Source organism: Mauremys reevesii, linkage group 1 (assembly GCF_016161935.1).
Source record: "Mauremys reevesii isolate NIE-2019 linkage group 1, ASM1616193v1, whole genome shotgun sequence".
NCBI classification, from domain to species: domain Eukaryota; kingdom Metazoa; phylum Chordata; order Testudines; family Geoemydidae; genus Mauremys; species Mauremys reevesii.
The window spans coordinates 234,811,330-234,839,129 of NC_052623.1; the positions used below are offsets into that span (position 1 = coordinate 234,811,330).

Genomic DNA, 27,800 nt, shown 5'->3' on the forward strand with positions numbered 1-27,800 from the left:
CTGTGTCCTTAATAGGTAATATATTATGAAAGCAGAACTATTTTCCTTAGCTATGTTAAGGTATTGATCACACTATCTAAATCTATCCAAAACTCATATGCCAAAGTTTTCAAAGTGGGTACTTTAACTCTTTATGGCTGGGAACTAAATTGCCCAACCCCCACTGAATTTCAGTAGGTGTTGGGTATCTTATTCCTACAGAACAATTTGAAAATTCCAGGTTTAATGCTGTACTTAAGCACCTAAATAAATGGCCTGATTTATGATGGGGTTTGTTTTTCTTCAGAAGAACGTTTACAGAAAGTAAAATTTTTACAAATAATCCTATTTGTGTGTGAAAGGTCAAACAAGAAGTTCTTGTGTAGCTATCTGGAAATCTCTTTGATTTCCCTACTCATTCAATCAGGAAGCAGAAGCAATTCCACACTATGAATAACAAACACACAAAGCAAATAATTTGCAGACAACCGAAAGGCTAAAATGTTTTTATTATTAACCTTATTCACGTAAGGCTCAATGCTGAATAATGAAAAAAAAAAAGTAGAAATCTAAGGTTTTTGTTCATAATTTGCTACCAAAAAATAAAAAACAACTACTAAATGCAAAATCCATTTTCAAAATTATTCACCGCAAAGAACTTGCCTAGCTTATATCTCACAATGCTTTTCTCTGAGAACAGGGGTACTGGTCTGGTTTCTTGGCCAAATTCCAATTAAGGTAACTATATTCTGCTTACCTGAGTTCTCCCTTCAGCTTACGTGATATGCTATATGCCTTCCTCTCCTAAACTGTTTTTCTAGCATACTGTCAAAGGCTTGCTACCTTCCATTCCATGTTGCCTGGCTTTGGGTTTTGTTAAAAAAAAAAAAATGAAACGTACACATAGAGTACTAGGCATCATATTTCTCAGACCATTAACACTGAAACATGGGAAGAAGTCATATGGTTGCTGAAGCCCAACATTTCCACGATTTTTTATACAATTAAAAAAAAATCTTTTAATACTCCAAGGCCAGATGCTTCTGCCCTGCCAAACCTGTCAGGCCAGAAAGTGCACAAACTGTGCTCAACCTCAAAATGCTGCTGCCTGCTTTTATTATTATATAGGAAACAAATGTCATCTTGGCAGCTTTCTAGTGCCTCTTAAAGTTATGAACCTCGCATCTTAATAATTGCTCTGTGGGTTTGGGGATTATCTGCACTTGACTTAAAGTTCTCGAGCAAACTGAAAAGCTCTTTAAAAGTCTGAAGACTGTTCCTGCAGCTCCACCTTTTGGGAGGTGGGGATCAGCCAGGATAGCTGAGGCTGGTTACTTCTGTTCTAGGGAAGGACTTAACCTTGTTGTGCTTGTGGCTGACAGATTAATCACTTGAAAAATCTAAAACCTCTAAAATACTTCATTCTTTAAAGACCTGTCAACACCTTACATAAAGTCGTAACTTCACTCTCTTTTGAGACAATTCTAGTTATATGTACTAGAAGCTAATTTGTATCATTAGGGACACATACACAGAGAACCTTTACTAACAAGGTTGTATGCAGTGTTGTAGCCATGTCAGTACCGGGATATTGCAGAGATTAGGTAGGTGAGGTAATATCTTTTATTGGACCAACTTCTGTTGGTGAGAGAGACAAGCTTTCAAGCTAGAGAGAGCTCTTCTTCAGGTCTGGGACAGGTACTTAGGAGTGTCACAGCTAAATACAAGATGGAACAGATAGTTTAGCATAAGTAGTTAGCACATGTTCTAAGGGATCATTCTAACAATCTTGTATTTAGCTGTGATACCCAAAGATACTTTCCCCAGACGGAAGAAGAGCTCTGTGTAGCTAGGAAACTTGTCTCTCTCGCCAACAGAAGTGGTTCCAATAAAAGATATTATCTCACCCACCTTGTCTCTTTACTAACAAGGGTCCATCTAGTCTTTCTGCTTAACCCTTACCTGAAATCATAGAGCCAAGTTCAGCCCAGGAGGAACAGGGTGTGATTTCATCCACTTGGATCTTTGGAATACAGTGGCACACACTTATGCCAGAGTTGGCCTGTAATCCTTAAACTGCATGATCATAAATGTTTGTTGCATAAGGGCCTCATCCTGCAAGAAGCTGAGAACCCTGTAGTTAATGTTTAACTTGATTGACTTTAATAGGAGTTCAAAGCATCAGCACGTTACAGGATCAGGTGTTAAACTATCATGATGTCACAAAGAGAGGGGTATATGTGGAGTAGAAGCAAGAGATATGTAGAAACCAAAACCTGGATCTGAACACTTCCTGAATGTTGGAAAAATCCGCATCAGGATGACAGCTCAAGTCCATCTCTAATACAAGCAGCAGAAACATGTTGTCAATAAAGAAGGGCCTGACCCCAAACTTATTGAAGGTAATGGAAAGATACACATTGCCTTCAGTGGGATTTGGATCAAGACCATAATGAAGTTTAAGAGGAAAAGATAGAATGGAGGCCAAGCATGACCTCTGGAAAAACAGAATTTCAGTGGAATAAATCTCTCTTACTTGATTGTTCCATAATAAAGATTAAGTTAAAAAAGTAACCACAGAACAAACACAATATAAATGCCCCCCGCCACCTCTTTTACCATTAACCCTGGGATTAAACTGCCTTCATGTGTAACGAACATTTATTGGCCTTTCTTCACTTCTAATGTTCTTAAACTATCCCCCAGACTTGTCAGCTCCAGTTCAGACTGGTAAATATTCTATACACACAGAAGCAATTTTATATATATAATCATAGGCATGATTGTTAAATTGGTTTCCAGCCCTACAGACTGTGTCCCTCCAGAATCTCAATTAAACGCTTGACAAACCACATGGCTACTCTAATCCCGCTTTAAAGATCGCTGTTGGTAAGGATGGCAGACTGCCTTGCTTTTCCATTGGAAGACTCAGAGACCTAGTTTTACTTGGTCTCTGGTTAAAAATACTCCGTTTTCCCCCTTGGCTCCACAGTTCATGTTTCACTTGTAACATTCTGCCTCAGTTCTCTAGACCATGTAACAATCTCCTCTTTGTTTAGCTACTACCTCATTTCTCTCTATTAGCCTTTAATCCCTGTCAGGGTTTCACCTTTGCAAGGATGAGGTCACAGCTCACGTTGATTGGGAAAGGAAATCCTGATGATTGTTGCTGACAGAAAGCTGATAATGCTGTTTTTGGCAGCAATAAATTCTCAGTCTCCGAATGAAGACTAATCTTTGAGCTAGGAATCAGCTCTTTCAGTCGTTGTTTTGGCCTCATTCAAAAATATTTTCCCATGCTCAAGCTCCCTGACCTTTGGAGTATTCAGTACACCTAAGTTATTGTGTGGAACTCTTTATTCAAGGATACAAATAAGTAGCAATCCATCTGTGAGGGACAGGTAAAAATATGAAATAAAATCATCAATATTATCTCTATCTTGAGTGTGGGACTCTGAGCTACTCATTTCTTTCTGCATCTGATGTGACAATAAGGACTAAATTTAGGCCTGCAGTTGAGCTATTCTGTTCGTTCGGTCAGCATTCTCATGTATGAAATAACTGTCATTCTGACAACAGGACCTGTGATTTTTATTTGCACTTTTATAGTGCAAAGGTATGTTGCACAGAAGAAGCTGAGGTAGGCAGGAGGTTATTTTTTTAAATTTCAAATTAATGTTATCACTGTGGCCCCTTATCTTACAAATTCACCATTTTGAATATATGCTATTATGGTTCACCTACAAGGTCCATAAACAAAAAAATATCCATTTAAGTTGTCTCAACAGTTTCAACATCATTCACTGCATACAATCTTCATCAGCATATACCAGCTGTTCTTTTTCTTGCCATGTACAAAGGACAGGAGAATTCACAAAATGAGTGAGTAGCAATGATCTCATAGGAAATCTATGTCCATGGAGAAGAAAATGCAAGATTCAACAAGAACATTAAAGGCAAAGTTCTGTAACTTTTCTCTTTCCCTCCACACCATGCCTCCAATATATTTCGTCCTTTCAAAAAACACTTCCTCACTTCCTGCTGGCCTACAGTCTATATAATGAAGCTTCACTGCCAAATGAACTCTCTTTAGGGCAGGTATACCTGGGACCACCCCTAAGAGGAATTCTGCATAATGTAGGGTTGATGACTGTATGCTTAGTGTGAGTACCTCAACACTCCATCACCACCCCAATATGGCTTTTATTTTTGACTGGCCCCTTACCACTACAGTGGGCCAAATCCAAACCTTTTATTAGAATATCCCTGAACTCTGATATGAATGCAGATCCAAACTTTACATCTTGGGTAGCTTTCTACTATAAAACGGGTGTATTTTACTCCCTTTCCTGCTACTAATAACAAAACTTCTAGCTAGCACGAACAGCTGGTATCATTTTAGTCATGCAATTCTCATATAATCTATTTTTATTTTCTCTCTCTTCTACTGCATACTTGGCCTTCCAAAAATAGTGTAAATTAAATTCTTTGACTGTGTTGTGTTTCCAGTATACTTTCTTCCACCATGTCTTTTTGAGAGAGAGTATCCTGGAATACATTCATGAAAGGGCAGAATTGTTCTGTCCTCAATAGCTAGACATGCACAAGTGTGTTTCTATCATAATCCTAAAGTCTAAGGACACCTCATTTACAGTCTGTGCTCATGTGTCACATATTCTTGTCCTTGTGTCACTTTTGTTACCCATAAGGTTGATCTTTTCAACTGTGTGCACCCAAGAAGTGTAATGGAAACCCTGCTGTTTGAGTCATTTAACCTTTAGGATTCTGGCTAATCGTGAGGTAATTTAACCTCCAGAATTGGCTCTTTTTGTTTGGAAGAATAGGAAGACTATGAGGCAGGGAATGGGGGCTGAATTGAGACTCCTGGGTGTGGTCAATCCCACCATACTCCTCTGGTCTGCCTAGGAGTCTTACCATACTTGCTGCAGGGTCCTGCTTGATGTTTGAAAGCCATTTGGAAATGGGAGAATGGCTCAGGAACTCAACAGCAGATGACAAGTCCAGCAGCTAGTACAACATAGACACTAGGGTGGGGTGCTGAGAGGCCAGCTGATGAGGGTGATAGTGCAGATAGGGAGCAAGCTCCCTGCCTGCTTGGGGTGGAAGTTACTTCTGGAGGATTGGGAGTATGAGGGAGATACTTTTGGGGATAGTGAAGTGTGAGGGAGGGGAACAGTAGAAGGAGAGAGGTTGTTGGAGTGGGGAAAAGTGGCAGAAAGAGATGGGAGTCTAGTTAACTCAACTTCCATTGCCCACCTCAGAATTAAGGATTAATGTCCTTCATCACCAGAAAATACATTGAGGGAACATGTTCTAGCAATAGTTGGGACTATATGACCTCGTACTCATTTCCATCTTTAATTTCTGTGCACTTAGATACTGAGATGATGAGCATGACAAAAACCAAAAACAAACAAACTAAACAATCAGATAGACCCGCATGAATCCATACAACAAAGACTACGGGATTAACTCCACACACACGAGTTCCATATTTACCTTTAGTCTCAATTACAGATCTCCATATTTTGTACTGTTCACTGCAAACATTGTGCCAGTTTCTGCTTACTCCATACAACCCCATTTGACAAAATTTAGACCTCAACTACAATCCACACAACTCACATACCTTTCACACACACACGTGTTCCCTAAAAGAGAGTTATGTGTAGTTAGTTAATAGAAAAGAATCCAGGAGATGGTGCTCAAGAATATGTCGCATTGTTCCTGGGTTTTTAGGACCAGTAAAACTGCTCAATGTTGTGCACTGCAGATGGCTTCCCATCTGTGGTTCTTTCATGCAGCTCTTAAACATAGCAACTACCATATTACACCATCTTTCAAATATGTATCATTTTATTAAATCACATTCTTGGTGTTTTAATTAAAGACAAACATAGCCCAGAATCTAAAAAATAAATAAATAAATCTATATTTCCCTTGCACACCAAGGAAGTAATGCTTGTATTGCTTTACTAAAATACTCTGTGCTATTGCTTAAACATACACGTAACCCTGTTCAAATTGGCATTCTGAATTTTGTCAGATGGGTACAAGCAGCAGTTCAACAACTAGAAAATCCTTTAAGGAAGCAAAATTTGAATGTTGAATACCACCAGGATTCAAGCCAGTTTAATCTGGTTGCAGAATGTAATTGAATCATTAAAGTCACCACAAGGTGTATTTTTTTCCACTGAATGTATTACTCCCATTTCAAAATATAATTGCTTAACCTAAAATAACCACAGTGTTATTTTCGCAAATCTATTTTGCAGAAGCTAGATACTATACCGTACCTTTAAATCTTTCTTAAGTAATATAATTGAAGGCAGGATCTGGAAGCCAGTATAACAGGGTTAATGCCATACCACAACTACTTAATAGCTCTTGGTATTGAGTATGGCCTTGGGTATTGGAAGTTTTACTTAAGAAATATGCTTTTCTAGGGAAAAACACTTTCTGCAGTATCTTTTAACCCTATCGAATGCATGCATATTTTTTCAATACTTATTTTTTATTTCTATACTGTCTTATTGGCCAAATGTAGTGTAACAAATTACTTCAAGATCCTCTAGGTAATCTGATTGCTTACTTCAATTTAGCAGCTATCACCTTACCAATCTGTGAATCATAAATATGCTGTAAATTTACCTATAATGAGTGAGCAGATACTAATATTTATCACCACCTTAATTCCTGGTCTACTGAAACTTCCAGCAAGGTTGTAAGGAGGGAACTACCCACGGCCGCCCTGAGGATTCCGGGGGCCCGGGGTCTTTGGCGGCGGGGGGCCCTTCTGTTCCGGGACCCGCCGCCGAAGTGCCCCGAAGACCCGCGACGGGCCCCCCCCCCCGCCGCCAAATTATCGCTGAAGCCAGACCTGCCGCCGAAGTGCAGCCCGGTCTTCGGCGGTAATTCGGCGGAGGGGGGCTCCCGCCACGGGTCTTCGGGGCACTTCAGCAGCGGGTCCCGGAAGGGAAGGGCCCCCCACCGCCGAATTACCGCCGAAGACCGAGCTGAACTTCGGCGGCGGGTCCCGCTCCATCTTCGGCGGTAATTCGCCAGTGGGGGGTCCTTCCACCCCGGAGCGGAAGGACCCCCCGCCGGCGAAGACTGGGAGCAGAAGAAGCTCCTGCGCCCGGCCCCGCAAGAGTTTTCCGGGCCCCCCGGAGCGAGTGAAGGACCCCGCTCCAGGGGCCCCGAAAAACTCTGGTGGGGGCCCCTGTGGGGCTCGGGGCCTGGGGCAAATTGCCCCTCTTGCCCCCCCCCTCTGGGCGGCCCTGGAACTACCCCAGCTTCCCAGTCACCCAGAGCCATGTTCCCCAACTACAAACTTAAAGCCTCTAAAGAAGTGGCTCTCCAGCACCAGATCATGCAATGCCTCCAGCAGCATGGCAGAACTGGAAAAGTATCAGGGGGTAGCCGTGTTAGTCTGTATCCACAAAAACAACAAGGAGTCCGGTGACACCTTAAAGACTAACAGATTTATTTGGGCATAAGCTTTCGTGGGTTAAAAAATTTTGCTTCTTCAGATTCATGAAAAATCTATGAAGCTGACAAACACAAATATGAGTGAATAACAGTAGGCCCTATATAACCAGAATTATTGCCAGACCCTCAACCAGTTAATTATCTTAGTTGCAAGACTATACATCATATATATAGTACACACAAAAATTACATTAAAAGAACATTAATAAGGGTACAATGTCAAGTGCTCAAAAGTTAGGAAATACGAGAATTGAAGTTACCTGTAAAACCTTATTTCACCACCCCCATTGTCCATATGCATTATGATAGTCTTTAATTACATGACCACAAACTATGGGTTCCATAGGACCTTGATGGAATTTCCATCAATTTCCACAATATGGCATCATATTGACACTCATATGGGTTATCAGCAAAGTTAGAACCTAAGGCTCAACCTCCACAGATCTTTGTCACTTCAACTAATCTAGTAAATAAAAGCAGTAGTAGGTTGTTATCCTCAGTGTGGAACAGAACTAGCAGTGGATGGGACACTTTGCCAGTGGGTTTCACAGATATTTGCAGAGTGCAGAGGAATGGTGAGACTCAGGTATCTTGGGTTCCATTCCAGACTCTGGAGGGGATGGTGATCTAGTAGGTACAGACGCTTCTATCCATTCTGCCACAAGCATGACCTCTTCTACACCATTCCCGCTCATCTTATCCCTGTCCCAGTCCTGTCTCATTCCCACCACTTGGCTTCTCATCCTAATCTCATTCTACTCACCTAGCCAGCCGCAATCTCTACTGGCTTCTCATTCCAGTCCCACTCACCTTGCCCAGCCAGTCCCTGTTCCACCATCATGTACCACAGCTTCTCATCAAATCTCTCTGCCCATCTCGTTCTCCCTGTCCCATTGGTTCTGAGTTCCTGTCTCCTTGCCTAGCCAGTCCCAGTTCTTCAACCAATCTCAATCTGCCCCACATCTACTGGCTCCCAGTCCTCCCCAACCCTATTTCCCTCCTGCGGTCCCAGTCCCAAACTCCTGGCCCAGCCTTCCTAGTCTCCACTCCCACCCCAAATCCCATTCCCAGCTTCCATTTCCCTGCTAGCCTCCACACTCCTTGTCTCAATCTGTTCCCCAGCCTAACCCACTCCCTCCTGCAGCTCTGGCTCTTGTCCCCTCTGCTTTCAAATCAGGCAGCTTCCTCTTCCACATTGCCTGGGTTCAGGAGTGGGGCACTGAGAGTGCAGGAGAGACAAGCTCCTGCTCTCAGTTCAGGTGACCAGACCCAGACCTAGCATGATATGCAGCAACTCAGAGCTGCAACTGCTGGGAAAGTCCCGCTCAGCAGTCCCAGGCTGGAGTATGCCCAGTGCAGATGGAATCTTCAAGGAAATAGCCGCCAAGATCTAAGAAGTCTCTACTGAGTGTCTGCAAACTGCAATTTTTCAAAGGCTTATTACTTGGCCAAATTTGGGCCGATTTTAATGGAGACAGCAGTAGGCACATCTCTGACATAATGCCCACCCGCCCTCCCCCCTTGCCAAATTTCAGATCTCTCCTCCAAGGCAGGGGAAGCTAGAGCTTTTCAAAGAAAAGGTCACCAGACTTTAATATGGGCAAAACAACATATTTTCCTAATCATTATTCTCGGAAACAGCTGAGCTGTTTTGTGTGATGTTTTTGTCTGGAGAAAAAAAAAATCAGCCTGAGGCAGACAGCCAGCGTGTAAAATTTCAACCCAAATGGTTAAAGTTTGGCAAAGTTATAAGCAATTGAAAAGTGTCTTATAATGAGAAGAGTCAGGCAACTTTAATAAAGGCTCAGGCCAAGCTCTGCTCATAGTACATGAAAAAGGAATCAAGAAAGTGATATTTGCTGTCAATAACCAAGAAGTTAGTATATTAGCAACACATGTTATTCCTGATCTGTGCGTTGTTCTCCACATTTACAAGGGATAACTTAAAAAACTCCAAAATACTTCTAGGGACAATTAGGATGCTACTTAATTTAGCTGTAACTTTGTTGCAGAAACATATACCTCACCACAAAACCCAAATATATGTTTGCAGATTCCTAGGTGATTAGACCACCATCGACATACATCAGTATTCTAAAGCTTTTGGGACCAGATTTTTAAAAGTAGAGCAATGCCTCATGGTAGCAGGATTCTCTTGTTGCTACCATTCCCTAGAGGGAGCTTATTGGCTAATTCCTGCTGACTCATTGGCATAGGTGTGACTGAGTCTCCATCCTGAGCATATAAAGAAGATGGGAGTAGCCATGTAGCACAGGTATGGCTTGTAACAGACACATCTTGAGGAAGAGAATTGCAGAAGTAGACAAGCCTGGAGAGAGATCTTAGGCTGGAATTCATGTAGTTTTATTTAGGAACTATTTTTTTGTTAAAAATAAAACAAAAAAAGTCTCCAGGAAAGATAACTATTTGCCTGCACAAGGTATAACCACAGACTCCACCAGCTTATAATGCCCACGGTCAACCCAGAATAACGTTAGGGCATTTGGACATGCAGATTCATCATAACATGAGTCACTGAAATGTCCAAATTCCCCTTTGCACACACGATTTTCTGATTTTGCAGAACAGTTTGTAATAACTGCTCGTGCAAATGTAGGCATGCAGACATACACTGCATCATATGTCAACCTAGGGTTTCCACTAGGGCTAGTCAGAAAAATTCAGTCTATACTACATGTAGACAAGCCCTTACAGTAAACATCCTTAGGAAAAATATTAAGGATATTTTTAAAAAACCACTGAAGTGTATGTTTAAGCATTCTTTACCAGGGTATACTGATTCCAAGGTCACCCTGTATGTTATTAACTGTATGTTATAAATTATCTGTGTTCTTCTAGGCCTCTCATCACCATAAAATCTAAGTGTCTCACACATAATGATGAATTTTATCTTCACACCACCCCTGTGATATAGAGAAGTATTATTATTGTTATTCCCATTTTACAGCTGGGTAACTGAGGTACTGAAAGATTTAAGTGACTTGCTCAAGGTCATGCAGGAAGTCAGTAGCAGAACTTGGAGTGAATCTAGATCTCCCAAGGTCCTTCTCTTTAGTTCAGACTGTTTAATACAAATAGCAATACAATTATAGATCATCTTGGCAAAACACCATAGGCAATGTTAACCTGTTGTCAGAACACACAACTCATCTTTCACCATCTACAATTAAGCCAGAAACCCCCAAATCAAATTTCAGTGTACCTCTTATCTTTCCTTCTTTCCCACAGAGGGTTGCTTTTCTTTCTGTCTCTGATCTCTCTACAGTAGGATAGGATATTTCCACCCACTAGTTTTTAACAAACTAACTTAATTGTGGATGACAATAGAATATTACTAATAATGAGGCAGCAGTGTGAATAACTTGATGCCATAGATAATATAAAATGGTGATAACAGTTCATTGGTGCCAGAAGTTAGCCCATACTTATAATTTGAAAAGTAATACAGCTATCAGCTTAAGGTGAAGAGATTGTGAGTTATTCTATCAATAGACTTTATCCTACTGTTTAACAAGTGATTATTTGCTCTACTGTGTAGGTGGTTTACACTTTATTCAAATTATGGCTGACCTCATATCCTTCAGTTAAGGGTCTGTCAGCATTTCCACTCTAGAATCACAGTAGAGGGGTGGGTAACATAGCCAATTTGCTTTAAACTGAGCTTTTGTACATAGGTTGTATTTTAAAATTTTAATGTAAAAGTAGACAGAGGAATAAACAACATTAAAATATTTTCTGAGCTGTCAAATAAGTTTTATTTTCATGTTCTATCTATGAAAGAATGTGCTTTTGGAAAATATATTTCTTCATTTACCTCAGGATGTACTTTGAAACTTTTCAGCCAGTGAAATTACCAAAATGCCCAGATTTTCAAAGGTATTTAGACACCAAACTCCAACTGATGCCTAAGCTGCTTAGGTGCTTTTGAAAATCCCACTACATGCCTAAAGACATCTGAACATATGGCCCTCAGTGTTTTAAGAACCTAGGTTCCTTTTTCAAAATTGACTTTTGTATTTGGGACCTTAAGTCCCAGTGAATTGCCGTTGGATTTGCGAGTAAAACATTTAAAGCATCAAAGTGAGTTAGGAGCTTAAGTCCTATTTTCAAAAGAAATTTAGGCTCAGGTTTTTAAAGATATTTATTTTTGCTCAGCTCAGCATTGCAATGCCTAACTGACTTAACAAGTCTAAGTCTCATTGAAAGTCAGTGGGATATAATATCCTAAGGTGCCTTCACTTCTTTTGAAAATGGGACTTAGGTACTTTTGAAAATTTTATCTTTGGTTCCTAAATGCCTATGGGCCAGATTTGTAAAAGTATTTAGATGAATAAAATGTAGATAGGTGCTTGTAAGTGTTAGGTGCCATCTGCTTTTGAAAATCCCACTATTTGCATCTTTAGATGCCTAAATACCTTCAAGAATCTAGCACTAAGTCACTTTTGAAAATGGAATTTAGGTACTTTTGAAAATTTTACACACAGCCTATTATTCTGGAAGCTATAAAGTCCAACAAAAATGTGTATTCTTTCAACAATTTTTTGATATTTAAGAAATAAACAAATGTAATCTATTACAAAGAGACATATCTCTACCAGTCTTGAAGCATCACAGAAAAAAAAACAACAACAAAGAAAAATAGTCAATCAGCATTTAAACTATAATTCTCCTCTGGCTGAAAAACACAGACTTTAATGAACTCTGAGAACTGGCAGCTAAGGTCCCATAGGAAGAAAATGTCAGAGATAAAGGAATTCAGGAGCACTGGAAGTTTCTCAGAAGACAATAGTAAAGGCACAACTGCAAACTATTCCATTACTAAGGAAAGCTAGGAAGAATAAAAAGAGGCAAATATGGCTCCATTAGGAGCTTTTTTAATTACCAGAAAAAAATCAAAATGGAATTCTACAAAAAGTGGAAAATGGAGGAATTGCTAAGGAGGAGTACAAAAGAATAGTACAAGCATTCAGGGACAAAATCAGAAAGGCTGAGGCATAAAATGGGTTACACCTAGCAAGGAACATAAAAGATAAGAAGAGTTTTTAAAAAAAAAATGTTAGGATCAAAAGAAAGATGAAGGAAAGTGTAGGTCCTCTACTTAGCAGGAAAGAAGAGCTAGTAATGGACAACATCAAGAAGACTGAGGTGTGTAATACTGTTTTGCTTCAGTCTTCACTAAAATGGTTAATGGTGACAAGACACTCAACACAATTAATATTAACAAAAAGGGTTAAAGAATATTTAGATACATTAGATGTATTCAAATTGGAGAGGCCTCATGAAATTCATTCTAGGGTACTTAAGGAACTAGCTGAAGCAATCTCAGAACCATTAGCAATGATCTTCAAGAACTCCTGGAGGGTGGGTGAGGTCCTAGAGGACTGGAGAAGGGCAAACATAGTTTTAAGTTATCTTTAAAAAGGGGAACCAAGAGACCCAGGAATTATAGGCCAGACATCCTAACTTTGATACCTGGAAAGATACTGGAACAAAATGTTAAACAATCAGTTTGTAAGCACCTAGAGGATAATAGGGTTCTAAAGAATAGCCAGCATGGATTCATCAAAAACAAATCATGCCAAACCAACCTAATTTACTTCTTTTACAGGGTTACTGGCCTTGTGGATAGAAGGGAAGGAATAGACATGATATGTCTTGATTTTAGTTGGGGTTGACACAGTCCCACATGACATTCTCATAAGCAAACTAGGGAAATATGATCTAAATGAACTTACTACAAGGTGGGTGCACAACTGGTTGAAAGACCATACTCAAAGAGTAGTTAACAAGGGTTTGCTGTCAAACTGTGAGGGTATATCAAGCAAAGTTGTGTAGGGGTCAGTCCTGGATCCAGTATTATTGAATACTTTCATCAATGACTTGGCATTTACAAATTTTATAAGCATACTGTCCACTCCATTATCCATGAAGTTAGGAGGTGTTGCAAGCACTTTGGAGGACAAAAGTAGAATTCAAAAAGACCTTGAGAAATAGGAGAATTGGTCTGAATTCAACAAGATGAAATTCAATAAAGACAAACAAAAAGTACTTTATTTAGGAAGGAAAAAATCAAATGTACAACTACAAAATGAGAGTGCTCCCGTTGATATAATAAAACCACCTCCGCAAGAGGCGGTAGCCATGGTGGCAGGAGAACACACGTAGTGCTGTCCACACTGGTGCTTAGGTAGGGGTAACTTATGTCACTCAGGTGGTGGCTTATTCACAGCCTAAGCGACATAATTTATCTCAACAAAAGTGGTAGTGTGCAGAAGCCCTTACTGTGCCTGATGATAGACAATGAATTTAGGCAATATAAGTAAAAGGCAAGGAGGAAGTAAACAGACAGCATGTTTACATTTGTGAAAACAGGATCTCAGCCAGGCTTGGCTAAGGACATGTTGCTAAAGACATTTGGGGCGAGATAAATTTCTTCAGGCAGTAGTTTAAGTTTAGTCTCTGGAAATAATGTTATGCTTTTGTTTTATGCATAACCCTTTATTTCCATTAGCTTTATTTACTTTCTCTTGGATCTCAATCTTTGATAATTGTTTTCACTATAAATATATCTCAGGGTTATTATACAAGCAACTGATCCTGAGTTGGATCATTCAAGCTGGTGTGTACACTGTTCCATTGGGGACTCTGACTGGATGATCAGAAAAATTAAAAACTAACTTACAATAGTCACTTAAGGAGATTGGCTTGTTTAGCTTAACAAAATGAAGGCTGGGGTGCTATATGATTGTTCTCTATAAATACATCAGAGAGATAAATACCAGGGAGGGAGAGGAGTTATTTAAATTAAGGGACAGTGCTGGCACAAGAATAAATGGATACAAACTGGTCCTCAATGAGTTTAGACTTGAAATTAGATGAATGCTTCTAATCATCAGAGGTGTGAAGTTCTGGAACAGCCTTTCAAATAGGAGTTGTGGGGACAAAAACCCTAACAGGTTTCAAGACTGAGCTTGACAGGTTCATAGAGGGATGGTATGATGAGGTTGCCTACAATGGCATGTGACCCATCCACAATTATTATTAGCAAATATCCCCAACAGCCGGAGACAGGACACTAGAGGGGGAGGGCTCTGAGTTACTACTCAGGATTCTTTCCCAGGTGTCTGGTTGGTGGATCTTGCAGACGTGCTCAGGGTCTAACTGATCACCATATTTGGGGTTTGGAAGGAACTTTCCCCCAAGTCAGACTGGTAGAGACATGGGGTTTTTTCACCTTCCTCTGCAGCAGGGGCATAGGTCACTTGCTGGTTTGAACTATTGCAAGTATCATAGAATATCAGGGTTGGAAGGGACCTCAGGAGGTCATCTAGTCCAACCCCCTGCTCAAAGCAGGACCAATTCCCAACTAAATCATCCCAGCCAGGGCTTTGTCAAGCCTGACCTTAAAAACCTCTAAGGAAGGAGATTCCATTACCTCCCTAGGTAACCCATTCCAGTGCTTCACCACTCTCTGAGTGAAAAAGGTTTTCCTAATATCCAACCTAAACCTCCCCCACTGCAACTTGAGACCATTACTCCTTGTTCTGTCATCTGACACCACTGAGAACAGTCTAGATCCATCCTCTTTGGAACCCCCTTTCAGGTAGTTGAAACCAGCTATCAAATCCCCCCTCATTCTTCTCTTCCGCAGACTAAACAATCCCAGTTCCCTCAGCCTCTCCTCATAAGTTATGTGCTCCAGCCCCCTAATCATTTTTGTTGCCCTCTGCTGGACTCTTTCCAATTTTTCCACATCCTTCTTGTAGTGTGGGGCCCAAAACTGGACACAGTACTCCAAATGAGGCCTTACCAATATCGAATAGAGAGGAATGATCACATCCCTCGATCTGCTTGCAATGCCCCTACTTATACAGCCCAAAATGCCGTTAGCCTTCTTGGCAACAAGGGCACACTGTTGACTCATATCTAGCTTCTCGTCCACTGTAACCCCTAGGTCCTTTTCTGCAGAACTGCTGCCTAGCCACTTGGGCCCTAGTCTGTAGCAGTGAATGGGATTTTTCCGTCCTAAGTGCAGGACTCTGCACTTGTCCTTGTTGAACCTCATCAGGTTTCTTTTGGCCCAGTCCTCTAATTTGTCTAGGTCCCGCTGTATCCTATCCCTACCCTTCAGCGTATCTACCACTCCTCCCAGTTTAGTGTCATCTGCAAACTTGCTGAGAGTGCAGTTCACACCATCCTCCAGATCATTAATGAAGATATTGAACAAAACCGGCTCCAGGACCGATCCTTGGGGCACTCCACTTGAAACCGGCTGCTTAGACATGGAGCCATTGATCACTAACCGCTGAGCCCAACAATCTAGCCAGCTTTCTTTCCATCTTATAGTCCAGTCATCCAGCCCATATGTCTTTAATTTGCTTCTTTAACTTCTTTAACTTTAACTTTAACTTAGTAGTGGATTATCTGTAACTTGAAGTCTTTAATCAAGATTTGAGGACTTCAGTAACTCAGCCAGAGATTATGGGTCTATTACAGGAGTGAGTGGGTGAGGTTCTGGGGCCTGCGATGTGCTGGAGGTCAGACTAGATGATTATGATGGTCCCTTCTGGCCTTAAAGTCTATGAGTTTGCATCAAAAGTGCCAGGTACTCAAGCTAATTCAGTTTAATAATCTTGTTTAAAGGTTGCTGATTCAAACTCATGATGGCAGCGAAATTCACAGACAGAACTGAATTCCTAAATTACCAGTTTTTCCCAGATAATATATCAACAGTCTACTTATTTTTTAACCTGCTGTCTATCCAAGTTAATAGTCCTTTAGTAATTACTGTTATTCCTTATACTCCTTTAAGAAAAAAGAACAGCAGACCAATGGAAATGCTTAATAGAAGGTGGAGGTGTTCCCATTCCTACTTCAGCAAATAAATCAATCTCAAACAGTTTTAATGTCAGGAGTGGGAGGAATATATAATTATTGGTCAAACTTGTCAACCTCTTGTTAACAACCTAAGGCCCTGGCCTAGCAAAAAGTATCATGCCAGTAGATTCCTGCACCCACACAGAGCCCATTAAATTTAATGCAGCCACAAGGGTTCACTTGCACAGTCCTCTTTGCAGGATTGGGGGTCTAATAAATTACTCCTGAAATCCCTCTTTAAAGATCCTTCTCCTGATAACAGACATGCAAGTCATCACAAGCTTCTTTAATACACTTCATTCTGTCCCCCGTGGATAAGTTGTTATCTGACTTAAATTCAAGTAACTATCAAATGCTCTGCTCTCATCTGGAAGGCCACATTGATATTATCTGGCATCACTTAATCCATTTAGACTTAAATCCACTTTGCTGAAATTACTGGAATCAGATGAAAAGGCAGAGGCAATTATATAAACTGACATCTTCCCAGCACATTGTCAAGGTCCTTCTGCCTCTTCCTAGTTTGGCACAAGTCCTCTGCTTGATCATTTTCTGGACTTTCTTGTTTCTTCTCTCAGTGATGTACTAACTTACTGAAAATCTCCACTCTCATTTTATTTCTTTTTCCATAGTCACCTTCCCCCAGCAACGGCATCTGCTCTTGCATGCTCTTTCTCTGGAATGCGGTGAGCTGACAGGTAACAATTCCCTTACCAGTATCCACTTTCATATTTTCAATGTCCTCTCTGTCAGGCAAAATGAATCTTGTTCCCTCTCTCTTTAAAATATAAGGCACTGCTTTCTAGCTTGTCACTATCTGTATATGACGACCTTCAGTATGGACCTGTTCCTTCTCCTGTTGAAGTCAATAGCAAAACTCCCACTGACAACACTTGCCTATTAGCAAAACAGAAGGTCATCTTCAGATTGCTAGCTATTCCATTCCATTTATATCCCAGGTCCTTTGGCCAGTCTCTTTCCTCAGCTGCAATCCCAACTAGATTCTCTAAACTGTGTTCTGAAGCACCTACCTCAAAAAAACCCCACTGGATTGCCCAATGGAAGAAAGGAATCTGGGGATATTAATATATGGGTTTCTTTCCACCAGAACAAGTTATGGTGGAATTTGGAGCCAATGTGTGTTTTGAAAGACATTTTATGAACTTTTCTGTGTATTTACAGGCCGGCTTGAATTCTACTGAGACAAACAGCAGCCCAGGTTTATGGTTGCAGTAAATCCACCAGTGAACTGTTCAAGTTTGATAACTAACTGGATGACTCCCAGTGTCACTATCTTTAGGGAAAATAGTTCCTTTTTCCCCATTGCAGTTGATAACATTATGAATGCAGAGTTAACTGAAACTCATCAAAATTCCAGATTGGAGGGTTTTCTTATGAAAAGAGGTGTTATAATTGTTCATCAGAAAAGTTAATGCTGCCAACAAGTATGTCACATTTGTTATATGGGATAGTAGTATTTTCTTTGGCACTGTAGTTTCTATCATCATTCAGATACACACATTACTTTGTTTTTTGAGATCAGCACTCTCGTAACTACAAATTCTAGAAGTCATGGAGAATATAGTTTTCCATCTGAATTTCAGAAATTTCTTGTGCGCTGGGTGCATTATTCCCTCCAAGTATGCACTCCTCAAATCTGTTTCAGCCAAGAAATCTGCCTTTTTCTCCCACCAGGATTTCAAACTGTAACTCTCCAATGTTTTGTGGGCAGTTTCTAGAGTTTTAAATTTAAAACTCACTGAGAACAACTAGAACTTTTAAAAATACATTTTTGCAGCAAACAAATTAATAAAAGTAAATACTTTTTCCAAAGATTTCAAAGGGATTTATAAACATATAATAACTAAGCCTCACCACTCCTGTGTGGATTATTTTAATGCACCTCTCCAAATCATCTCTGGGGGCATGAATATATGAATAAAATGTGGTGTGGAAAGGTTAAATGATTTGCTCACGGTCATCACACCTGGCCTGACCTTGCACCACTACAGTTAATGAGAGTTTTTTCATTAACTTCAATGGACTTAGGATCCATTGTGTCAATGACAGAAGTTGGAATAAAACATAAAAATGTCCCGACTCCCAACTCCTTCTGTTACAACTTCAATCATATTCCCCCTATACATGCCAGTTCTCCTTAGTTTCATAGAGCCATTTGCTAAGCATCTAATTTTAAATTCTGCACAATCTTCTTTCCAGTTCCTCTGAAGATTTTTCTGTTGAAATAATTCTACTGATTCTCTTGTCTTGCAAAGGTCTTCAGGAGAAATATTATTTTAGTTGCTGTGAGACACAATTTAATACCATGAATGGAGGTTGTATTAGTTTCTTCCAAGGCTCTTGTTATTTACTCCTTCACATAACACAAGAACCAGGTGTCACCCAATGAAATTAATAGGCAACAGGTTTAAAACAAACAAAAGGAAATAATTCTTCGCACAACACACAGTCAACCTTTGGAACTCATTGCCAGGGGACGTTGTGAAGGCTAAATGAATGACTGGGTTCAAAAAAGAACTAGATAAGTTCATGGAGGACAGGTCCATCAATGGCTATTAGCCAAGATGGTCAGGGATGGAACCCCATGCTCTTAGTGACCCTGGCCTCTGACTGCCAGAAGCTGGGTGCAGTGCCGTAACAAGGGCAAGGCGAGTGAGGCACTTGCCTCGGGCACACAAAGTCGGGGTGGGGGGTGCAGAAAGAGGTGGAGAGAAAAAATAAAGCTGCTGGCACGGAGATCTTTATAACCCAGGTGATATTCCCCCACCCACCCCCGACCCCACCTGCACCCCTCCCCCCCCAGTCCTCCTCCGAGTGTCTCCCGGCCCCAACTTGCTCCCCCGCCCCTTGCCCAGTCCCGGAGCAGAAAGTCCCTGTCTTTCCCCTGCAGCAACTGCTGCCGCAGGGTCCTAGTGCCCCCTTTCTTACTGCCAGGGCAGACTGGCTCTGAGTCTGCCCTTCCCCCTCAGACCCTTTCATTTTCCAATGGGACCCTCCAGCAGCATAGCCTCCCCCCCACCCCTCGCAATCACGGCTCCCGCCCCATGCTGGGCAAGGAGGCAGCCCCATCCCTCACTCTCAGTGAGGCTACAGTCAGGGGCAACAGCAGGGAGGAGGCGCACACAGCACCCCACAGCACCCACCATGGGGGAGGTGAGGGAGATTCCTGGATCTGAGAGGGGCCCTAGGAGCACCTGGAGTGACAGTGGTGGGGGTGAGTGTGCTGCTGGGGGGCAGGAAAGTGGGGGCTGGGGGGGAGTTCTCCTCTCTGGCCCCTGTCCCAGAGCAGCCTGCCTGAACCCCAAACTCATCCCCAGCCCTGCCCCACCCCAGAGCCCACACCCCCAGTCAGAGCTTTCATCCCCACTGCACCCCCAACCGTCTACCCTAGCCCTGAGTCCCTCCAGTACCCCAAACACCTCATCCCCAGTCCCAGCCAGAGCCCTCATCCCCCCTCACCCCAACCCTCTGTCCCAGCCCTGAGCCCCTCCCACACCCCAAACCTCCCAGCCCCAGAAAGAGCCCTCACCTTTACTCTTGCCCTGAGCCCCTCCCACACTCCAAACCCCTCATCTGAAGCCACAACCCATAGCCCTCACTCCTGCACCCCATCCCTCTGCACACCTCCCATCCCAAAACTCCCTCCCAGAGCCTGCACCCCAATCCCCTGTCCCAGCCTAGGGCCTGCACCCCACACCTCCTCCCTCACCCAAACTCCCTCCCAGAGCCTTGGGCGGGTGTGGAGGCGGAGTTTGGGCGGGGACAGGTTCTGGGCACCACCAAAATTTCTACAAACCTGCCATCCCTGATCCTGGCCTACAAACCTGAACTCCCAACATTCTCAGGACACATGCTGATCCCTAGTGGCCACTGCTGATATCCAGCACCTCCCTCCTCTCTTAACCTGTGAGTCCCTCTCTAGACTGGAACTGGACTGGAACCAAAGACCATCTGGGAAGCAACATTACCAGCCCAAGCAGTCAAAAATCATGAGTTAGACCCCCCAAAATCACAGGCTCTACCGCCGCCGCTTCATTCATTCTTCAGCGGCAATTCGGTGGCAGGCGCTTCCCTCTGAGAGGGACTGAGGGACCCGCCGCCGAATTGCCGCCGAAAAGTCAGCCCTGAGGGAGGGCAACATTTTATATTCTTGCCTCGGGCGCAAAAATACCTAGTTCTGGCTCTGGCTGGGTGAATGCATGACAGGGGATGGATCACTCGATGATTGCCTATTCTGTTCATTCCCACTGAAGCACTTGGCATTGGCCACTGTTGGAAGACAGGATACTGGACTAGATAGACCAGCGGTCGGCAACCTTTCAGAAGTGGTGTGCCGAGTCTTCATTTATTCACTCTAATTTAAGGTTTTGCGTGCCAGTAATACATTGTAACGTTTTTGGAAGGTCTCTTTCTACAAGTCTATAATATATAACGAAACTATTGTTGTATGTAAAGTAAATAAGGTTTTTAAAATGTTTAAGGAGCTTCATTTAAAATTAAATTAAAATGCAGAGCCCCTTGGACCGGTGGCCAGGACCCAGGCAGTGTGAGTGCCACTGAAAATCAGCTCATGTGCCGCCTTCGGCACGCATGCCATAGATTGCCTACCCCTGAGATAGACCATTGGTCTGACCCAGTACGGCCGTTCTTATGTTGTTATGCCCTTTTTGCAAAGCTAAAGTCTCTGTGCCATGGTGTACAAAGGGTTTCATAAAGGTAGTTTCCGTTTCTGCTGTGAAGGTATCAGAGGGGGCCCTGATGAGATAGCAGTCAGTCTTCTGAGATTTTCATTCTCCCTTATCTCTCCATACAGAAGAAACAATGTAAATGCAACTTCTCGACTAAGTAGTGAGCACAAAACAATCAGTAAAAAGCCGTCTCTGGATCCAACAGTCAATTGGCCCCTTTTAAAATCTTTCTGCTGCCTCGGGACGACAATCTCCAGCCTAGGCTTGGATCTCATTCTTAGCTCCTCTCTATAATCCTGTTTTAGAAAATTGTTTGACTGAAAATCTGGGAAATCTTGTGGCTTTGTTACTCCTTTGCCAATACCCTTCAATTAGAACAATCTTTCAAGCATCAACGCCTATCAGCTAATGGTGCTTGGCCAGACATCAAAACAGAAAGTCAAGCCTTTGTGGCAAATGAATTCAATCTAACCTTTGCCTAGGAAAAGTTCAGGAAATCCCAAGTACCATCAGGTTGCCCTACTGTTAGTCACTCCAGAATGCTTGCTAAGGGACTCACTTTGTTGCACAAAGTTCCTGCCCCATTTGTATAACTTTATTATATCAATTTATATCTGATCAGATACCAGAAATTGTGTAAGCACTTCAGTTTATAGGGGACAAAAGGTTCTACTTTAGCCTGGCAGATACAGAGATTACAGCATGGAATACTATTTCCATGTACCACATGAGCCACATCTGAAAATGTTCAATGGGGAAGAGAGGAATCAGAGGTCAGGTGCAAGGGGAAGCAAGCCAAGAGGAGAGGAAAACAAAAATCAGAGAGCTACTGAAAGTGGATGAGCTGGAAGAAACCCTGTGATCATAAAGCAGCAAGTGAAGGAGCCCATGTATATAATTAGAGGCAAAATGAGGTTCCATATTTACCACTTGAGAAAATGAAGTTTGGTCCAACAGGTGTAGTAAGACATAGGACCAGTCTTTCCATTGACTTCAGTGGGCTTAGGATCAGGCCTCTAATGCAGGAGAGATAGAGCATAAAAGATTAACTAGTTAATGCACATACATCTTCACAATGAGTTCTTATTCATGGGTAAGTCTTTCTGAGTGTTGGAGGAAGAAGCCAAGCTGCTTAAGAAGTATTTTATCAACCACTGATTATCTGCATGTAACTAATTACACGATAAATACTGTAGAGCAGGACAAACTAGCATATGCTCAGTATGTACCAACCTACTACAATTTTTCCACTTTGGAAGAAAAATACATTCCTTTCTAATTTCTAAATACTATACAGCGGGCCACAGCTGAAGCACCATCTAGTACTTTTTGGTTAGCCTGACTTAAACACATATTTGTAATTTTCAAAACCTAACCTGTAGTTACGGAGTTAGGTTGGTATCCATTACACTGGGGCTTTTTTATCATTATTACAACTACTGCCCAAAATGTTGGCAGTATCAGAACAATTCAGCAGCCTATAATTTAACTTACTTCTCATCCAAGACAAGGGTGGTCCGATAAGTCTGAGGTCACTGATGGGGCAGGTTGGGAGAAACGTGCATTCTAGTTGCCTGCATGAAGTCTGACCAATGGAATATGGAAAAAGCTTCCCTTTTAATTGCTCTACCGCTCTCCACCACAAATACAAGGAGACTTTCAGTGACTCTAGTTCACAGAGAAGGCAAATAGGCATGGGCAGCAGGTATCATAGGCCAGGGGAGGTCCCGCCCTCACTTTCCATCTCCCCTGAAGCTGGCAGGGGCTCAGCTCCAGCCAGCGGCCTGGAGCTTGGGCCAGCTGGCAGCCCAGCATTCTGGCTGGTGGCCAGGGGCTGGGGTGGCCAGGGGTGGTTCGGAGGCAGGCAGGCAGGCCGGCCGGCCAGCGTCTTGGGGGCAGGCTGGGGCTCCTCCAGCCACAGAGGGGAGAGGGCCTTGGGGCTCCAGCCATGGGGTCTTGGGCAGAAGGGGCCAGGCCGGCTAGCTGTCCTGAACGGGGGGTTCACATGCTGCCCAGCAAATAGGTCTCAAGTACTGTAAAGCAGACAACAACAGAATGGAGTAGGTACCAACATGGGAAGAGCCTACTTTGTGATAATCTTTAAGACAATATTAAATCACTGCAGGGAGCCCCGAGCCCTTATTGCTGGTTGGTATCAGAAATGTTATGTGACTAATTTTCCCCCATGGATATTTTAATTTAAATCAGTTGTGAGAGTCCATTTTATTAGAATAACTCCAGACTAGAGCTGGGCAATTTTTTTCAGCAAATAATAATGCATTGTTGGGGGGGGGGGGGGCGGGGACAGGACATATTGAAACTCTTTGTGAATTCAGGTTGACTTGGCAAATAGTTTTGCCTGGAAAGAATTGAAATGTCAAAATATTTTGACTTTTCATTTCAAAACAATACTTCATTTCAAAATTTAGCTAATTTGTGTGAGGGGGAAAAAGGGTGAAAAACACCCCAAATGAAACAAAAACAGAACATTTATTTAGGGTTGAACAAAATGTTCAGTTAGACTCAAAAGAAAGGTTTTTGTTTGTTTGTTTTTGGTTTGTCATCTTAGTGACAACAACAAAAAAATTCAGTTTGAATCAAACTTTTTATTTTTCCAGTTTGGCCCTGAGAAATTCATTATTTGTTCGGCTTCACGTGGAACCTCTAAAGCATGAACCTCTACTGCTGGAGCCAAAACACCCAGCTGTATTAATTAAAGCTATCGATAACACATAACACATCAATTGCTTGTACAGGGGCCAACTCTGAGATGGTGTGGCTTACACATAAGGGTTTTTTGCATCTCTGATTTATACTCTTACCTCCTTTGAAGCTCCACATCAGAAGAAACTTATGCTTCACATTGGCAAAATAGCTACCAAAAATGGATTCCATTTTAAGCCGTAAGTCTAAATGCGGTGCACTGAACTTTAAAAAAAAAAACCTTTTTAGAGACCATCTTGCACTAACATGGAGGTGGTGCAGATTAGGTGTGGAACACAGTTTGGTGTATGGAAACATTCAGCAGCTCTGTCTTTCCACACTGGCAGCCAAGATAGCTTTTATTTCTGCAGTTACCCAAGATCTACCTTCTGGATTTGCTGTGTGTATTTAGCTCTAATTATTTAATTACAAAAAAGAATTACGTAAAGAGGTCAGAGTAAGCGGGTGGTAGGGAAAGAGGAGAAAATGAAAGGTGGAAGAAAGAGGGGAGAATAAAAGGAAAAAGGGAGCGATGGTGTGGGGGTCAGGGGGGAGATAAAGAGAAAGCAAAAAGAAGCATGCCTTGGCAGGAATAAAAAAAATATTTCATCTGGTGACTTTGTGGGTATACATTTATGTCTTGCTTGTCTACTAATAGCAATTTCCACATAGCCTCACACCTTCTGTGTTCACCACAGGCATCAGGAAACAAAGTCTCTCAGAAATTAGAAGTGATTGTGGGAGCAACCAGAGGTGAAAGTAAGCCGGTACGGGCCGGTATGCCGTGCTGGACTGGACCGGCATCTCTGGTGGTGATTTAAAAGGCCCAGAGCTCCAGCTGCTGCAGGGAGTCCGAGGCCCTTTAAATCACTGCTCGAGGTCTGGCAGCTGGGCTTGTGTGGGGATTTAAAGGCCCCAGAGCTCCAGCCGCTGCAGGGAGCCCAGAGCCCTTTAAAGTGCTGCCTGAGCCCCGCTGCCGGAGCTCCAGCGGCGCTTTAAAGGGCCCAGTGCTCCCTGCAGCGGCCAGAGCCCCTAGACCTTTAAATCACTGCTGGAGCCCTGCCGCCACTGCCCCAGGGTAGCGGCGGCAGGGCTCAGGCAGGGATTTAAAGGGCCCGGGGCTCCCCGCAGTGGCAAGAGCCCTGGACCCTTTAAATCCCCACCCGAGCCCTGCCGCCCTGGGGTAGCGGCAGCAGGGCTCCCGCAGTGATTTAAAGGGCCGGAGCACAGCAGCAGCCGGAGCCCTGGGCCCTTTAATTCGCTTCTGAGCCCCGGAGTTCCCAGCTGCCTCTGCAGCTGGGAGCTCCGGGGTGATTTAAAGGCCCTGGGGTTCCCAGCTCAGAACTCTGGCGTACCAGTAAGTCCTTTAAGTTACGTTCACCCCTGGGAGCAACTCTGGAATTCTCACACTTATAGTTCAGAGAGATCAATCAGCATCAAGACAACACTGGTAATTTGAGAGAAAGGCATCATCCACAGACACATGAAGCAGTTGGAACTCTGCTCATAATGAACACAAATTAATGAACATAAATTGAGGCAGAAGAGCAAATGAGGATGTGGGAATGTGTGCAGGTAGGTATGAAATCTCTTTCACATTGACTGGGACTGCGAGATATAAATCAAATTTGGGTCCCTCTCTCACTCACTCTGCAAGAACAATATTGGTTAGCTGACCAAATGTAGCTTAGACGTTTCTATAAAAACTGCACATGGTTCAAAATCAGCTAGGAGGGAAAGGCAAGCCCTATTTCCAAGGGAAACTGACTCCAAGGTTTTGGAATGAGTATGTACAGGAAACCTCATATGATAACTTTTAAAAGGCAAGCTGAACAACCCAAAGGTAGAAAAATAAAGCATTTGTTCCCCTCAGACAGAATTACCTGTTCTACAAATCCGTTTAATCTGAGGATCAGCTCCAACAATAGTTTAAACAGCAACTTTAAAACAGACCAGCAGCTGACCTATCAAAACTTGAAAGTAGCCACAGAATACAAGTACCTTGAAACCATGCCAGAAGTAGCCCACACTGGGACAAGTTTCATTGACTGTAGTGGTGTTCTTGAGGGAGGCTTGAACCAAACCTCAAGGGCTGAATTCCTATTTATGTTTCAAGGGCCCAATCCTTCAGTTGATAGCACATGCTACTACTCCAGAGATAGTCTTCTATTGCAGGATTTCTTCTGGCTTTACACAGATGAAATGCAGAGTATTAATTGCTGATGCTTCCTTCTAAAAATATCTTAGCGTTATATTGGTTTATAGATCTGATATCTGGAAACAATAGATTGATTGTTTTGTGGAAAACAATTCAATGTTTTCTGCTCTCTTACCCAATGTAAACTACATGTGAATGAAGTTACCATTCCACACCTTGTTTCATGTTACCTATAACATACATTTCTCTGGTGCTTTTCCCCCTCCATTAGTGTGTAATTTCTTAGCCCCCCCAATGGCAGCTGCAAAAGGATTAAGGCCATTAGCTTATGTTGTTTTTTTTTGCTTCTGTAAACTGAATACCAGTAGACTATAAGTTTATCATTTGTTAAAGAAGTGTACAAAGGCAGAGAGATTAAATCAGTCACTATTGCACAAAACATAATAGTTTTCTTTTCAAAATTTGTCCTTTCCACTATTAAGTAACAAGTCCTATTAAAATTGATAACTTAAATGTATTAGCTGCCAATTGTATCAAATTGGCTAGAGTATATGGTATACTGACACAGGAATAAGCTAATTCTGATACTTTGCATTTATATAGCACTTTCCACCCACAGATCTCAATGCATATAAGCATTACATTAATTCTATACCTTTTTCACTTTTTGAGTGAATTGAGGACTAATGGCATAGGTGAGGCAGGGAATTTTTCACTGCTAATATGCTTCACACCTAACTTGGAGTAACCACTTGCACTAGAGAATCCAAGGATTGAATGGACATGGAGACTAAACTACTCTTTCAGCTGTAGAGGTGTTTATTCCAGGTTAGGCTCATTGGTTCAATTGCCATCAAATGTGCCAGTTATGCACTGAAACCACCTCTCCATTTTTAAGTACACACATCATCTAGGAATAGTATTACCTGGGAACATCATATTTGTTTGTGATGCAATACCAGGGAACCAAAGCCTAAGCCAAATAAACTCCTGCAGCTTTCCTCCAGATACATCTGTTAACAGCTAGATTCAAATTACAACTGTCATATTGCAACTCCACTGAAAGTGCTGAACATACATTAACATTAAACTGTACCTCACATGTCCCTTATCTGTGTCCTCATTGCTATGATTCCATGGTTAACTTCTACAATGGACAGAGCTGGGGGAAGACAGGCCTGAGACACTGTAACAAGATGACTTGCCTTTGGGCTGGAGAGCCTGGGCCTAAGATAGCCCTGACTGAGGCTCATCTGAGAGGAATCAGGTGATTCAAATATAAAAGGCAGCTTGCGTGTGTGTTTGAGTGTATGTATGTGAGCTGGGGGAACACCAGTGACTATAGCTGTGTCTGTAGATTCTGCAGGGAGCAAGAAAGTTCCTGCAGAAGCCTGAGTCAGGAGTGGAAAAGCTAAAGAACTAGGAGAGGGTAGGAGAAAATACCCCAGGTAGAGAAGCCTGGGAGAGACCCTGTAAAAGCCGGGGAGAATCTATAAAACCCAGCTGGGATGAAGACTGTGTGAGTTTTTGTTGTCTGTTATTTCGGATTAATTAAGAGAGAGACCCTGAACTGAGGTTGAGTCCTAGGGGCCCAGGATGTACCAGAGGACAAAATAAATGGGACATCCTCTGGGGATTTTTTGAACCACCTTTGAATTGTAAGTTCTTAAAGGGTCCTGAAGAGGGGGAAAAGGGAGGCAGGTGCTGTAGAGTGACTGCTGGCCACAAGGGGGCGCTAAGTAAGCAGCTACTGTGATGCACCCTGGCTCAGGACATGGCTCTCTAGGCCAGGAGTGGGCAAAGTTTTTGGCCTGAGGGCCGCATCGGGTGTCTCAAAT

At 42.4% G+C, this 27,800-nt stretch overlaps 1 long non-coding RNA gene across 1 annotated transcript; it reads right to left on the reverse strand.

The window, feature by feature from the left end:
* Positions 1-21,991: 21,991 nt before the first annotated feature.
* Positions 21,992-27,145, reverse strand: LOC120402335. Its single transcript, XR_005597149.1, has 3 exons — positions 27,059-27,145; positions 25,806-25,991; positions 21,992-22,117 (listed from the first exon to the last, which is right to left on the reverse strand). It is a non-coding gene; the product is annotated as an uncharacterized LOC120402335 (long non-coding RNA).
* Positions 27,146-27,800: the final 655 nt, after the last annotated feature.